General features: G+C 45.8%; 1 protein-coding gene across 4 annotated transcripts in view; it reads right to left on the reverse strand.

Annotated features, from left to right (window-relative positions):
• RAPGEF4 (Rap guanine nucleotide exchange factor 4) overlaps window positions 1-15,093 on the reverse strand; it is a 626,758-nt gene that overhangs the window by 360,730 nt on the left and 250,935 nt on the right. The gene's annotated exons all lie outside the window — the stretch shown is intronic.

A 15,093-nucleotide genomic window follows, 5' to 3' on the forward strand; every position in this document is an offset into this window, starting at 1 on the left:
TCGGGATCCCGGCGTCAGTCTCCTGAACGCTGAGATCCCGACAGCTGGGATATCATACTGAATCCTGAGGTAACATACATTCTTAAACCTGCATAGAGCGACAACAATGCAGCATGAATCAGAGCAAAGTTCAACTGAGTAGCACTTAACTACACATCAATTACCCACACACAGCACAGTAGATTACAGAGGCTGGAAATCACTGTTTGCAGTTCCTGTGTTAACCATTGGCAACAGTTGATCATTAGCTCAGCCACAAATAAATATTCACATCTTTTATTGCGGAATCAATTCTCAAATAGACCCGAGGATGAGAGCAAAAAACAAATACATGACTTTAACAATGACAGGAAACCTGAATATACCTAAAATGCAGGAAATCCTGCCAACCTCCAACAGGTAGGTATTCATTCACCAGTTACAAGCTGATGATGAGTTTTCTAATTATACTTCCCTCATTTTCCTACAAAAATTAAATATTTCCTCTCACTCCTCCAGCTCATTTACTTGCTGTATTTTCAATGAGTAAAAGAAGTCTTGGACTTGCCTACAACCTGGAAACCCAGAGAAATTCCTAGTGGGCCACATCACCTATCTGCTCTGGAATATGTGACAAAATAATACAATAAAACTATTTTTAGCAGCTTGTCTTCCATGTATTTCACTTCTTGACTTACTCCTACTTGTTCTAAAAACTTCTTAAAGAAAGAATAAATAAAATAATGCAGCTTGGAGTTTGCCTTCAAATGCTAAATTCTCATGTTCAGGCCTGTTAAAATGAAAGCCTACTTAGAGCACCCTGGAGCCAGGCTTGTAATGAAGTGAAATTTTACAACAGGTACTTTAGAGGCAATGAGTATGATATGCCGGCTTTGGGAATCCCGGCGGTCGTAATACCGACGCCGGGATCCCGCTGATGAAAAGAGCGACATGGGTGAGTAAGAAGTGTTCTCCCCTCTCTCCACCCCCCTAACCCTAACCCACTCTTCCCGTAGCCTAACCCTAACCTCCCCCCTGGAGGTGCCTAACCTTAACCCCCATCCCAGTTGCCTAAACCAAACCCTAACCTCCCCTGGGGGTACCTAACACTAACCCACCCTTCCCGCAGAATTTTGAATGCCGGGATCTCGACAGCCGGCATCTTGACTGCATCCCCTGCAGAGAATGCACTAGCCATTTATTGGAAAAAAATGTTGTTAATAATAATAATAATAATAATAAATAGTATATCCCTTTTACACTAAAAACAGGGGTCCATCCTGGGTTATTGAACACGGTTTCAAGACATGTCGCAGCTGCTTGAAACCGTGTTCATAATACACGCTGGGCCCTTTTTTGCCAGGTTGTCCCTTTGCTGACGCTTGGAGATGACATCAAATCCAATCACTGGTGATCCGGTGCTCTTCTACTTTTATCGTGTTGCGGGTTGGATAACCCAGGTCACTCTTTCACAGTGCAGACTACCGAGGATGGTACTGGGTTCAACCCTGGTCACAACCCAGGGAACCGAACCCAGGTAGTCCTTTTCACACCAACCCAGGATCGGGTTGCCCCAGCAATATCTTGGGTCAGAAACTCGGTGTGAATGAAATATTAGTTACAAATGTTGTCACCAGGTGGCAAGGTGGCAATATAAATCACCTGAAGTGTGGTACAATCATTCAGTGTGTCCTCCACTGTGGTCAACAACAGTTACCATTCGAAACACAGTATTCTCTATAGCAGAATGTAACAAACCACTGTTCATTTTTACTGTTACTGGTTATTAGACTGGTGACTGCTGATATTATTATTACAGGTGGCTGGTAATTGATCGCTAGTATTACTGATGGCTGGTTACTAGGATTACGATCACTGGTGGCTAGTTACTGGTCAATATTATTACTGATCATTGATGACTGGTCACTGGTTATTATATTTGATGATAGCTGATTACTAGGATTTCCCAATACAAGTGGTTGTGTATTGTTCATTACTATTAATGGCGGCTGATTATTGGACTGGCTACCAGTGACTGGTTACTGAGCTGGACTGGCTACCAGTGACTGGTTACTGAGCTGGACTGGCTACCAGTGACTGGTTACTGAGCTGGACTGGCTACCAGTGACTGGTTACTGAGCATTACTGTTACAAATAGCATAGTGCTAGCCACAACTAGTACTGCTGAGATTATTGAGCATTACTATTATTAACTACAATTTTTCGCTGGCTCGTGGCTATTGCGGTTACCGATGGTCTGCTATTGAGCATTACTGTTAGGGCTGGCATACTAGTGGGCATTTTAGTATTGCTGAGATATAGGGTATTACTATTATACTACTGGGCAGTACTTTTCTGTCATTCACTGTTATTTTAATACCACTGCTGTACATATTACTGATGCTCACTGGTGGCTCACAGAGGGTCCTCACTGGCAGGTGCTCATTGTAACAATAATAAGAATTTACTTACCGATAATTCTATTTCTCATAGTCCGTAGTGGATGCTGGGGACTCCGAAAGGACCATGGGGAATAGCGGCTCCGCAGGAGACTGGGCACAAAAGTAAAAAGCTTTAGGACTACCTGGTGTGCACTGGCTCCTCCCCCTATGACCCTTCTCCAAGCCTCAGTTAGGATACTGTGCCCGGACGAGCGTACACAATAAGGAAGGATTTTGAATCCCGGGTAAGACTCATACCAGCCACACCAATCACACCATACAACTTGTGATCTGAACCCAGTTAACAGCATGATAACAGAAGGAGCCTCTGAAAAGATGGCTCACAACAACAATAACCCGATTTTTGTAACAATAACTATGTACAAGTAATGCAGACAATCCGCACTTGGGATGGGCGCCCAGCATCCACTACGGACTATGAGAAATAGAATTATCGGTAAGTAAATTCTTATTTTCTCTAACGTCCTAGTGGATGCTGGGGACTCCGAAAGGACCATGGGGATTATACCAAAGCTCCCAAACGGGCGGGAGAGTGCGGATGACTCTGCAGCACCGAATGAGAGAACTCCAGGTCCTCCTCAGCCAGGGTATCAAATTTGTAGAATTTAGCAAACGTGTTTGCCCCTGACCAAGTAGCTGCTCGGCAAAGTTGTAAAGCCGAGACCCCTCGGGCAGCCGCCCAAGATGAGCCCACTTTCCGTGTGGAATGGGCTTTTACAGATTTTGGCTGTGGCAGGCCTGCCACAGAATGTGCAAGCTGAATTGTACTACAAATCCAACGAGCAATCATCTGCTTAGAAGCAGGAGCACCCAGCTTGTTGGGTGCATACAGGATAAACAGCGAGTCAGATTTTCTGACTCCAGCCGTCCTGGAAACATATATTTTCAGGGCCCTGACTACGTCCAGCAACTTGGAATCCTCCAAGTCCCTAGTAGCCGCAGGCACCACAATAGGCTGGTTTAAGTGAAATGCTGAAACCACCTTAGGGAGAAATTGAGGACGAGTCCTCAATTCTGCCCTGTCCGTATGAAAAATTAGGTAAGGGCTTTTATAGGATAAAGCCGCCAATTCTGAGACACGCCTGGCTGAAGCCAGGGCTAACAGCATTACCACTTTCCATGTGAGATATTTTAAGTCCACAGTGGTGAGTGGTTCAAACCAATGTGATTTTAGGAATACCAAAACTACATTGAGATCCCAAGGTGCCACTGGAGGCACAAAAGGAGGCTGTATATGCAGTACTCCCTTGACAAACGTCTGAACTTCAGGAACAGAAGCTAGTTCTTTTTGGAAGAATATTGACAGGGCCGAAATTTGAACCTTAATGGACCCTAATTTGAGGCCCATAGACAGTCCTGTTTGCAGGAAATGCAGGAATCGACCCAGTTGAAATTCCTCTGTAGGGGCCTTCCTGGCCTCGCACCAGGCAACATATTTACGCCAAATACGGTGATAATGTTGTACGGTTACATCCTTCCTGGCTTTGATCAGGGTAGGGATGACTTCATCCGGAATGCCTTTTTCCTTCAGGATCCGGCGTTCAACCGCCATGCCGTCAAACGCAGCCGCGGTAAGTCTTGGAACAGACATGGTCCCTGCTGGAGCAGGTCCTTTCTTAGAGGTAGAGGCCACGGGTCTTCCGTGAGCATCTCTTGAATTTCCGGGTACCAAGTCCTTCTTGGCCAATCCGGAGCCACGAGTATAGTCTTTACTCCTCTCCTTCTTATGATTCTCAGTACTTTTGGTATGAGAGGAAGAGGAGGGAACACATACACTGACTGGTACACCCACGGTGTTACCAGAGCGTCCACAGCTACTGCCTGAGGGTCCCTTGACCTGGCGCAATATCTGTCCAGTTTTTTGTTGAGGCGGGACGCCATCATGTCCACCTTTGGTTTTTCCCAACGGTTCACAATCATGTGGAAGACTTCTGGGTGAAGTCCCCACTCCCCCGGGTGAAGATCGTGTCTGCTGAGGAAGTCTGCTTCCCAGTTGTCCACTCCCGGAATGAACACTGCTGACAGTGCTATCACATGATTTTCCGCCCAGCGAAGAATCCTTGCCACTTCCGTCATTGCCCTCCTGCTTCTTGTGCCGCCCTGTCTGTTTACGTGGGCGACTGCCGTGATGTTGTCCGACTGGATCAACACCGGCTGACCCTGAAGCAGAGGTCTTGCCTGACTTAGGGCATTGTAAATGGCCCTTAGTTCCAGGATATTTATGTGAAGTGACGTTTCCATGCTTGACCACAAGCCCTGGAAATTTCTTCCCTGTGTGACTGCTCCCCAGCCTCTCAGGCTGGCATCCGTGGTCACCAGGACCCAATCCTGAATGCCGAATCTGCGGCCCTCTAGGAGATGAGCACTCTGTAACCACCACAGGAGAGACACCCTTGTCCTTGGAGACAGGGTTATCCGCTGATGCATTTGAAGATGCGATCCGGACCATTTGTCCAGCAGATCCCACTGAAAAGTTCTTGCGTGGAATCTGCCGAATGGAATCGCTTCGTAAGAAGCCACCATCTTTCCCAGGACCCTTGTGCATTGATGTACTGACACTTGGCCTGGTCTTAGGAGGTTCCTGACTAGGTCGGATAACTCCCTGGCTTTCTCTTCCGGGAGAAACACCTTTTTCTGTACTGTGTCCAGAATCATTCCTAGGAACAGCAGACGTGTCGTCGGAATCAGCTGCGATTTTGGAATATTTAGAATCCATCCGTGCTGTCGTAGTACTACTTGAGATAGTGCTACTCCGACCTCTAACTGTTCTCTGGACCTTGCCCTTATCAGGAGATCGTCCAAGTAAGGGATAATTAAGACGCCTTTTCTTCGAAGAAGAATCATCATTTCGGCCATTACCTTGGTAAAGACCCGGGGTGCCGTGGACAATCCAAACGGCAGCGTCTGAAACTGATAGTGACAGTTCTGTACCACAAACCTGAGGTACCCTTGGTGAGAAGGGCAAATTGGGACATGGAGGTAAGCATCCTTGATGTCCAGAGACACCATATAGTCCCCTTCTTCCAGGTTCGCTATCACTGCTCTGAGTGATTCCATCTTGAATTTGAACCTTTGTATGTAAGTGTTCAAGGATTTCAGATTTAAAATAGGTCTCACCGAGCCGTCCGGCTTCGGTACCACAAACAGCGTGGAATAATACCCCTTTCCCTGTTGTAGGAGGGGTACCTTGATTATCACTTGCTGGGAATACAGCTTGTGAATGGCTTCCAATACCGCCTCCCTGTCGGGGGGAGACGTTGGTAAAGCAGACTTCAGGAACCTGAAATTCTTGAGACGGGCCCCCACCGTGCCTGAGTCCGCTTGTAAGGCCCCAGCGTCATGCTGAGGACTTGGCAGAAGCGGGGGAGGGCTTCTGTTCGTGGGAAGAGGCTGTCTGCTGCAGTCTTTTTCCCCTTCCTCTGCCCCGGGGCAGATATGAGTGGCCTTTTGCCCGCTTGCCCTTATGGGGACGAAAGGACTGAGCCTGAAAAGACGGTATCTTTTTCTGCTGCGAGGTGACTTGGGGTAAAAAGGTGGATTTCCCAGCCGTTGCCGTGGCCACCAGGTCCGATAGACCGACCCCAAATAACTCCTCCCCTTTATACGGCAATACTTCCATATGCCGTTTGGAATCCGCATCCCCTGACCACTGTCGCGTCCATAATCCTCTTCTGGCAGAAATGGACATCGCACTTACTCTTGATGCCAGAGTGCAAATATCCCTCTGTGCATCTCGCATATATAGAAATGCATCCTTTAAATGCTCTATAGTCAATAATATATTGTCCCTGTCCAGGGTATCAATATTTTCAGTCAGGGAATCCGACCAAGCCACCCCAGCACTGCACATCCAGGCAGAGGCGATTGCTGGTCGCAGTATAATACCAGTATGTGTGTATATACTTTTTAGGATATTTTCCAGCTTCCTATCAGCTGGTTCCTTGAGGGCGGCCGTATCAGGAGACGGTAACGCCACTTGTTTTGATAAGCGTGTGAGCGCCTTATCTACCCTAGGGGGTGTTTCCCAACGTGCCCTAACCTCTGGCGGGAAAGGGTATAATGCCAATAATTTTTTAGAAATTAGCAGTTTTTTATCGGGGGAAACCCACGCTTCATCACACACCTCATTTAATTCATCTGATTCGGGAAAAACTACGGGTAGTTTTTTCACACCCCACATAATACCCTTTTTTGTGGTACTTGTAGTATCAGAAATGTTCAAAACCTCCTTCATTGCCGTGATCATGTAACGTGTGGCCCTACTGGAAAATACGTTTGTTTCCTCACCGTCGACACTGGAGTCAGTGTCCGTGTCTGTGTCTGTATCGACCTGAGGTAACGGGCGCTTTAGAGCCCCTGACGGTGTTTGAGACGCCTGTACAGGTATTAACTGATTTGCCGGCTGTCTCATGTCGTCAACAGTCTTTTGTAAAGTGCTGACACTATCACGTAATTCTTTCCATAAGACCATCCAGTCAGGTGTCGACTCCCTAGGGGGTGACATCACTAACACAGGCAATTGCTCCGCCTCCACACCATTTTCCTCCTCATACATGTCGACACAACGTACCGACACACAGCACACACACAGGGAATGCTCTGATAGAGGACAGGACCCCACTAGCCCTTTGGGGAGACAGAGGGAGAGTTTGCCAGCACACACCAGAGCGCTATATATATACAGGGATAACCTTATATAAGTGTTTTTCCCTAATATAGCTGCTGTATATATTTATATGCCAATTTAGTGCCCCCCCCTCTCTTGTTTTACCCTGTTTCTGTAGTGCAGGACTGCAGGGGAGAGTCAGGGAGCCTTCCTCCAACGGAGCTGTGAGGAAAAAATGGCGCCAGTGTGCTGAGGAGATAGGCTCCGCCCCCTTCTCGGCGGCCTTTCTCCCGCTTTTTTATGGAAAAATTGGCAGGGGTTAAATGCATCCATATAGCCCAGGAGCTATATGTGATGTATTTTTTGCCAAAAAAAGGTGTTTTATTGCGTCTCAGGGCGCCCCCCCCAGCGCCCTGCACCCTCAGTGACCGGAGTGTGAAGTGTGCTGAGAGCAATGGTGCACAGCTGCGGTGCTGTGCGCTACCTTATTGAAGACAGGACGTCTTCTGTCGCCAATTTTCCGGACCTCTTCAGTCTTCTGGCTCTGTAAGGGGGCCGGCGGCGCTGCTCTGGGACCCATCCATGGCTGGGCCTGTGATCGTCCCTCTGGAGCTAATGTCCAGTAGCCTAAGAAGTCCAATCCACTCTGCACGCAGGTGAGTTCGCTTCTTCTCCCCTTAGTCCCTCGGTGCAGTGAGCCTGTTGCCAGCAGGTCTCACTGAAAATAAAAAACCTACTTTAAACTTTTACACTAAGCAGCTCAGGAGAGCCCCTTAGCCTGCACCCGTCTCGTTCGGGCACAAAAATCTAACTGAGGCTTGGAGGAGGGTCATAGGGGGAGGAGCCAGTGCACACCAGGTAGTCCTAAAGCTTTTTACTTTTGTGCCCAGTCTCCTGCGGAGCCGCTATTCCCCATGGTCCTTTCGGAGTCCCCAGCATCCACTAGGACGTTAGAGAAATTAAAATTCCATTGAATGCCAGTGGAGATCCCCAATCAAGTGCATATATAATATTAATACATATAAACTACATCCTTGATATTTGCCTTTTTATACTTTATTTTTTTTAAGTTAAATAACACAATTAAATGTGCAGCTTTCTGGGGAGAGACTGGGAGGATCTGCCTGCCCCCCTCCGTCCTCCGAACCGAGAAGGTTGCTTATTGCTGCTGTACGCAGTGGCCTTGCCCTAGTTAGTGCACTAGCTGAACACCAGTACACTTGTCTCGGTGCCAGCTCACATCTGTATAATAACTGAGGCCACCCTGATGCAACTCCTCCCTCGTGCATTATAACCAGTGTAAAGAACACTTCAAACTCTATATTGCAAAACTTCCTGAACACTTCACCGAATTGCTCAGTGGGATCTGATTTACAAGCTGTGAATGGAAAATATTTGCAAACTGTACTAGAAAGATAAACAGCACTTTCTCACATTAATTCAATATAACATAATGGAAAAACTCTCACATTTCTCTAAAAAAAAAGCACAACACAAAGAAATAAGACAAAAGATGCTATAACTCCATGCAAGAGGCACCCACCTAGAACTCTTTCTAGTAAACTCTCACCCTCCCAATGTCACAATATTTGGCTTCGGATGGTCGGTATCTCTGACATTCTATACTCATCCTCTTGATGGCTGCCTAACGGCTGACAGTTCTGGCAGGAGAACTGAACCTGTGCTCTCAACACAACATAGGAAACGACTGCCGTGGAAGAGCACAGACCACATAATAAGCTCCAATGCGTCAGAACAGTTTTATAGGGGTATTCAATTAGGTCCAGTTTTTTTTTCGCCTAGGCGAAAAAAACATATTTTTAGCTATTTGTAGGGAGAATGGGGACTCACCCTACTCAATAGCAAGGCCGTTTATTCACCAAGGTGAAAAATTCAGCAGGAGTGAAAAACGTGGATTGGCGAATCCACATGATTTCCCCCATGCGCCGGCAAAAACGTGTGCCGTTTTTGACGATTTTGAGGCATTTTTCGCCAATGACTTTTCAAACAAAAAAAAGGCATTGGTGAAATTGAATAGGCAGGGGAGTGAATTCAATAGCTCCGAGATTACCGGAGCTAATTGAATACCCCCCTATATCTTATTTTGCTAATGGTTACAGGGTAATCTGCCAGTAGACAGGGACCAGTATGGTTAAACTCCCCTCAATGGCAGGGATACTAGCCTGCCATCCTGTTGCACTGGTTCTCAAACTCAGTCCTCAGACCCCAAACAGTGCATGTTTTCCAGAGCTCCTCGCAAAACCATAAGTGAAATAATTAGCTCCACCTGTGGATCTTTTCAAATGTGTGAATAAGTAATGACTACACCTGTGCACCTGCTAGGTGACCTGGAAAACATGAGGTGTTTAAGGACCAAGTTTGAGAACCTATGTCCCCGGGTATTTATTATATGGCATTCCTCCCACATTTAAATGGAATATCGGGACAGCATGTATAGCATATCAACAAGGCAGTGTATTTGAAGTTATTATACAGGCTATTTGTTTCATGCAGTGGGTTGACATGATTGATCCCATCCTGACCCTGCCGTACGTATGTTACTATCAGTGATATATGGTAACAGAAAATCCTTAATGTTTCATAGTAATCACATTGGCAGATGCTTGTACAGTAAGTGCATTTTTTTTATATATCTCTCAGTATGGTATTAAACACATTTTGATGTCATTTTGGTATAATGGCAAGGCAATGCAGGTGATGGGGGGGACAATGGGGGTCATTCCGAGTTGTTCGCTCGCAAGCTGCTTTTAGCAGCTTTGCACACGCTAAGCCGCCGCCTACTGGGAGTGAATCTTAGCTTATCAAAATTGCGAACGAAAGATTAGCAGAATTGCGAATAGACACTTCTTAGCAGTTTCTGAGTAGCTCCAGACTTACTCGGCATCTGCGATCAGTTCAGTCAGTTTCGTTCCTGGTTTGACGTCACAAACACACCCAGCGTTCGCCCAGACACTCCTCCGTTTCTCCAGCCACTCCCGCGTTTTTCCCAGAAACGGTAGCGTTTTTTCGCACACACCCATAAAACGGCCAGTTTCCGCCCAGAAACACCCACTTCCTGTCAATCACATTACGATCACCAGAACGAAGAAAAAACCTCGTAATGCCGTGAGTAAAATACCTAACTGCATAGCAAATTTACTTGGCGCAGTCGCACTGCGGACATTGCGCATGCGCATTAGCGACTAATCGCTCCATTGCGAGAAAAAATAACGAGCGAACAACTCGGAATGACCCCCATTATACGTTCAAGTCTATTGGAGGATAAGGAGGCAGCGGAGCAATGATGAAACATGATTATCTCTTCAAGCTCCGCCTCCACGCAGCCACTAAACACAGAGCTAGTGAATTTGTGGGCATTCTGGTATCTAGAGACTCCAGGGCACTCCGCAGTGGAAGAATGCAATGCCGGCCTTATAGTAATATTTGGACAATAGCTCGGCAATACTGCTCCAGCCTCCCGGGGTTTGGATTTGCTCTCTAAAGCAAATCCTCTTATGAGCAAACGTGGGTCTGTCACATGCAACGTAGAACCTCAACTGGTCACAAGTGTCCTTTATTGGCCTAACCGCAGATGCAAGTTTAGTCATTTGTTAACCACCGTGTGTCAAAATCCATCGTGTTTCTCCCATAATGTCACTACCTTTTACTGAAACCCAGCAAGTAAGGAAACCAGGTCATCTATTACTATATTTAAAGTGTTTGATGCTGCAATGTGCTGTGTTGTGTTCCTACGTAGGCATTTCTATCATGGGTGCAATGTGGGCTGTGCACACGGAACCCTAGGTCCAGGGGGGCCCACAGAAAACACACCGCACCCATGTTGTTTCATACTTACCTTTCGGAATCCTGCGAAGGGCGCTGCAGCAAAAATCATTTCCAAAATGGCCGCTGCGCATGTGCTGTAGCAAACTTGTCTGCGGACCATGGCAGGCACCATGTTTCTGGAGACCTGCGCATGCGCAGCAGACAATGCCAGAGCCTACGGCGCCGTGGAGAGGAGAGGGCCCACCCAGAGTCTGCACAGGGGCCCCCTCCTCTCTTAAAATGCCCCTGGTTCCTAGTAAAGCTGCTTGGAATGTTATGTTGCAGTATAGCCTGTTACTTTATTCCAGGTGTGTGCACGTCTTACTTATTTACTTTATAAATGTTCCCTACAGCAGCCATAGATACCCACAGAGTGGAAAGATACCCACAGAGTGGATAGATACCCACAGAGTGGATAGATACCCACAGAGTGGGACCAGAACCTGTGGCGAGCGCAGCGAGCCTGCAAGGGGCTTAGTTGCGCTCGCCCCCCTGTCAACATTCTGGCGGCCTGGATCCCAGCGTCGGTATGCTGACCACCGGTCACCCGTTCCCAACCCCTGGGGAGCGTGGTGTCGACAGTCAAAGCATCTTCAAGTTCTTGGACAACAAACTTCTCTAGGGAAGTGTGCAGGATCTGTTAGGTTGGTCTGAGGGCGGTGCCATAAGTTCTGAAGTCTGTCGGACATGTGGTAAGTATGCAACATTACTAAGAATGAATAAAAATGTATTTACATTTTGACAAATGAAGAGTGTAATAAATAGTAAAAATAGTGACGAACAAGACCTTAAAAGCAGAATGCACCGTAGGTAAAGGAGTAGTGAAGGGGTTAATGTGCAGAATAATGTTATAAGTTCTATTATCAAAATTGACCCATTCTTTGGTTTGCACAGATATTTATAGACACATCATCATTATGATAGCATGTCCCCTTTAAACCATAATTATTTTATGTAATACGGTCTTATTCCTAGGCTTATCTGCACTGCCCTGGCAAATCCATCTGCCATAGCCTGGTTCAGGTTTATTCATATTATCCGTGACTATAACTGGCAGCACTTTGTAGACTGACTGGAAAGAAATTATACAGTTAGACCATCTGTATATATCAGCAAATTATATTATTATTAGATATATTATCTTTTCAGAAATTATATCTCTGGGGGATTTCTCCTGTGTAATTGATTTATGATTTCCTATAATATAGTATATTTAATAAATCATAAATAAAAATAAATATATTTATCCATAGAGTCAGTAAAGATATTTTACAAGCTGCAAAGTCTGTGTACTCACAATACTACTTTACGGTTCTACTACGATATCCCGGCTGTACATGTGTGCCATATGTCCACTTGCGGAATTGCAAGGTGTGTAAAATAAGTCTTGCAAGTTGGCGAATGAACTGGCCTCTCCCTGCCGGCATTCTGCTGCTGGGATCCCGGGGTCGGTATGATGACCGCCAGGATCCCGGCAGCCGGCAACGTGTTTCCTACCCGTCTAGCTTATATCTTCCATAATCATAAGAGTGATCGGATCAGGATGGTCTATTTTACTGGTGCCACTATTGTCCATTTTAAGCATTTTATTAAATTGGTCAAAATGTACCTACAAATATTTTTCCCTCAGGAAAATGCGCCCCATTATAATTATAAAAGTAATCGGCTTAATTAAGAGATTACAGCATTTTGCGCCCTCAACGTATGTAAATGTTTGCTGATGCAAAAAATGTTTTTTTTTTTTGTGTTACACATATCTCAAGATGCACCAAACTGAAAACACAGCAGTGTGTCTAAAAGGAGAATACACATTGGTATACTTACTCCCAACTACAGCATCAAGCTGTCGATGCGAAAGCTGCATAGGGAGTGCTGCTGGTCTCATCATCATCATCACTGTCACGTATATTTATGACAGGCGTCCAGTGCTTGCAAAAGATACTTCTCCTGAGAAGTGTATATTAAGTATATATGCGCAATTCACCTCTAGTGGTATCTCCAGGGCATAATTACCAACTCTTCCAGAAGGTCTTGTATAGTCACAAATTTGGAGGGGTTCTCCCGGCCTCCCAGCCCATTTTTACAACTTAAATGGGCGGCTATGAAGTTGGATGACGCGTTTCGCATTGAATCATGTCTTTCTATCCCCACCTCCTGCTTTAAAATACCAAGAGTCATGGCTTTGGACAGTAGGGGGCAGGGCCACAATGACGTGTAGCCCCTCCCTCACTGTAAAATGGAACATCAGATAGGGTTGCCACCCTCTAGTACTACCCCTGGGGGAGTTTACAGAATGTTGTCAACCGCTTCAGCGGTTGTGTCTAACTTATGTGTACAGTACACATCCATGCGGTACTCAACAACCAGATGCAGACACGCTCAGTTTTGCCGCTGAGTATCTTATCCGTGGCAAGGATAGTGTGTCTGTGACTAAGATGTATACGTGCGTAAGCAGGCGCATGGTCATATGAATGAATGGGAGGTGTACCTAGTCGCAGCTCTGCGTACTAAGTTGCACCATACATGTCTGTTAGCAGGCGGCGACTGCACTATCACCTAAGGGGCTGGGAAGTTGATATTCATGGGGGTGTGGGGCAGTAGGTTAAAGATTTGGGTGGTCTTCAAGTTGCCGGCTGTCGGGATCCCGGCGCACAGTATACCGGCATCGGAATCACGACAGCCAGCATACCGACACTTTTTCTCCCTCTTGGGGGTCCACGACCCCCCTGGAGGGAGACTAAATAGCATGGGGCGCGTAGTGCACCACCGTGCCCGCAGCGTGGTGAGCGCAGCAAGCCCAAAAGGGGCTCATTTGCGCTCACTGCGCTGTCGGTATGCCGGCGGTCGGGCTTCCGGCGCCGGTATGCTGGTCGCCGGGAGCCCGGCCGCCGGCATACCCTACTACACCCGAAGATTTCCCTAGGGTGCTAAGAAACCTTGCACAGGCCCCCCTTCTCCAGGCATTAGAGACAGCAAGTCTAAGATGCACTTAAACCTAAACACATTTTTAGAAATGCATATACAGTATTTATGCCTCACAAACAGATTTGTGTGTACGGATGGAGTATTGGAACATGTGACCAGCCAGAAAATGTAGTAACCTCGGAGGAAAAAAACAAAAAACACTTCTTTCATACGAAATGTAGTACTTCCACTTTAGCGCAGAATATGTAAGTAGCCAGGAATGTCTGTAATTCACCCCACCTCCTCCCAAACGGTGTCTGCCAGTAAATATAGGCACATTTGCACATAAGTAGTTAGGTGACATCACAAAAGAACATTTGCTCTGCGTTTTGCCTCAATTCACGATCACACATGTCTGTTAAAGAGCGGAGCGCCTGTGGCATAAAATCCAAAAAGAAATAAATAAAACAAACAGATCTAACAGATTAACAAAAGACTATTCAATGCGTATTATAAATCAGCCACTCACCGCTGCACTACATTTATCAGCCATTTGTTCTACCAGCCAGTGGAAGTTACAGTTCAATAACTACTGGGAAGATTCAGATCATTTTAGAAATATCTGTAGAATGAATTATATTCCTGGACCAGATACACGTTTGACACATTTAATTCTTTGCCTTGACACGTTTTTCATATGATATATCCGGAGGATGTGCTTATGTGTTCTTTTTGTCTCTTTATGATTTTATTCCTTTGACATCCTACATTGTTTATTCTCTGCTCCAAATGCGTATTCATCAATAAAACACACGTTTACAAAGATATATATATATATATCTATATATCTATATCTATATATATATATAATAGAAATCAGACAGTAATTCCCAGGAACACTATGATCATTTCCTATCATAATTAACCCTGCAGTGTGCTATCTGGCCGTGCCCTTTATATATCTCTCACAGCAAAACAGTTAATTAACCTCTGCATAGTGTAGTGGAGATGCCGGTTATTCTGTAGGCGTCACATACAGTGACTGGACTTGTCAATACTGTCCAAGAATGAGGAATAACTAAAATGTAATTAGGGGCAGCACACACCCCTGGTCTAAGCTGTACCCAATTCAGCCAACTGCTGGAACAAGCATCTGAGCTATAAACGCCAATCACCTCCTGCATTACCTATATATTATTAAAGGCTTCCAGTCCCGTATATTCAAACATCTCCTCCACACACCCTAATGTCCTTTACGAATTCATTCTGCATCACTTTGCAATGCATTAAACACCACTAGCCAAACATACATATTGT

This window comes from Pseudophryne corroboree, chromosome 7 (genome assembly GCF_028390025.1).
Source record: "Pseudophryne corroboree isolate aPseCor3 chromosome 7, aPseCor3.hap2, whole genome shotgun sequence".
NCBI classification, from domain to species: Eukaryota; Metazoa; Chordata; class Amphibia; order Anura; family Myobatrachidae; genus Pseudophryne; species Pseudophryne corroboree.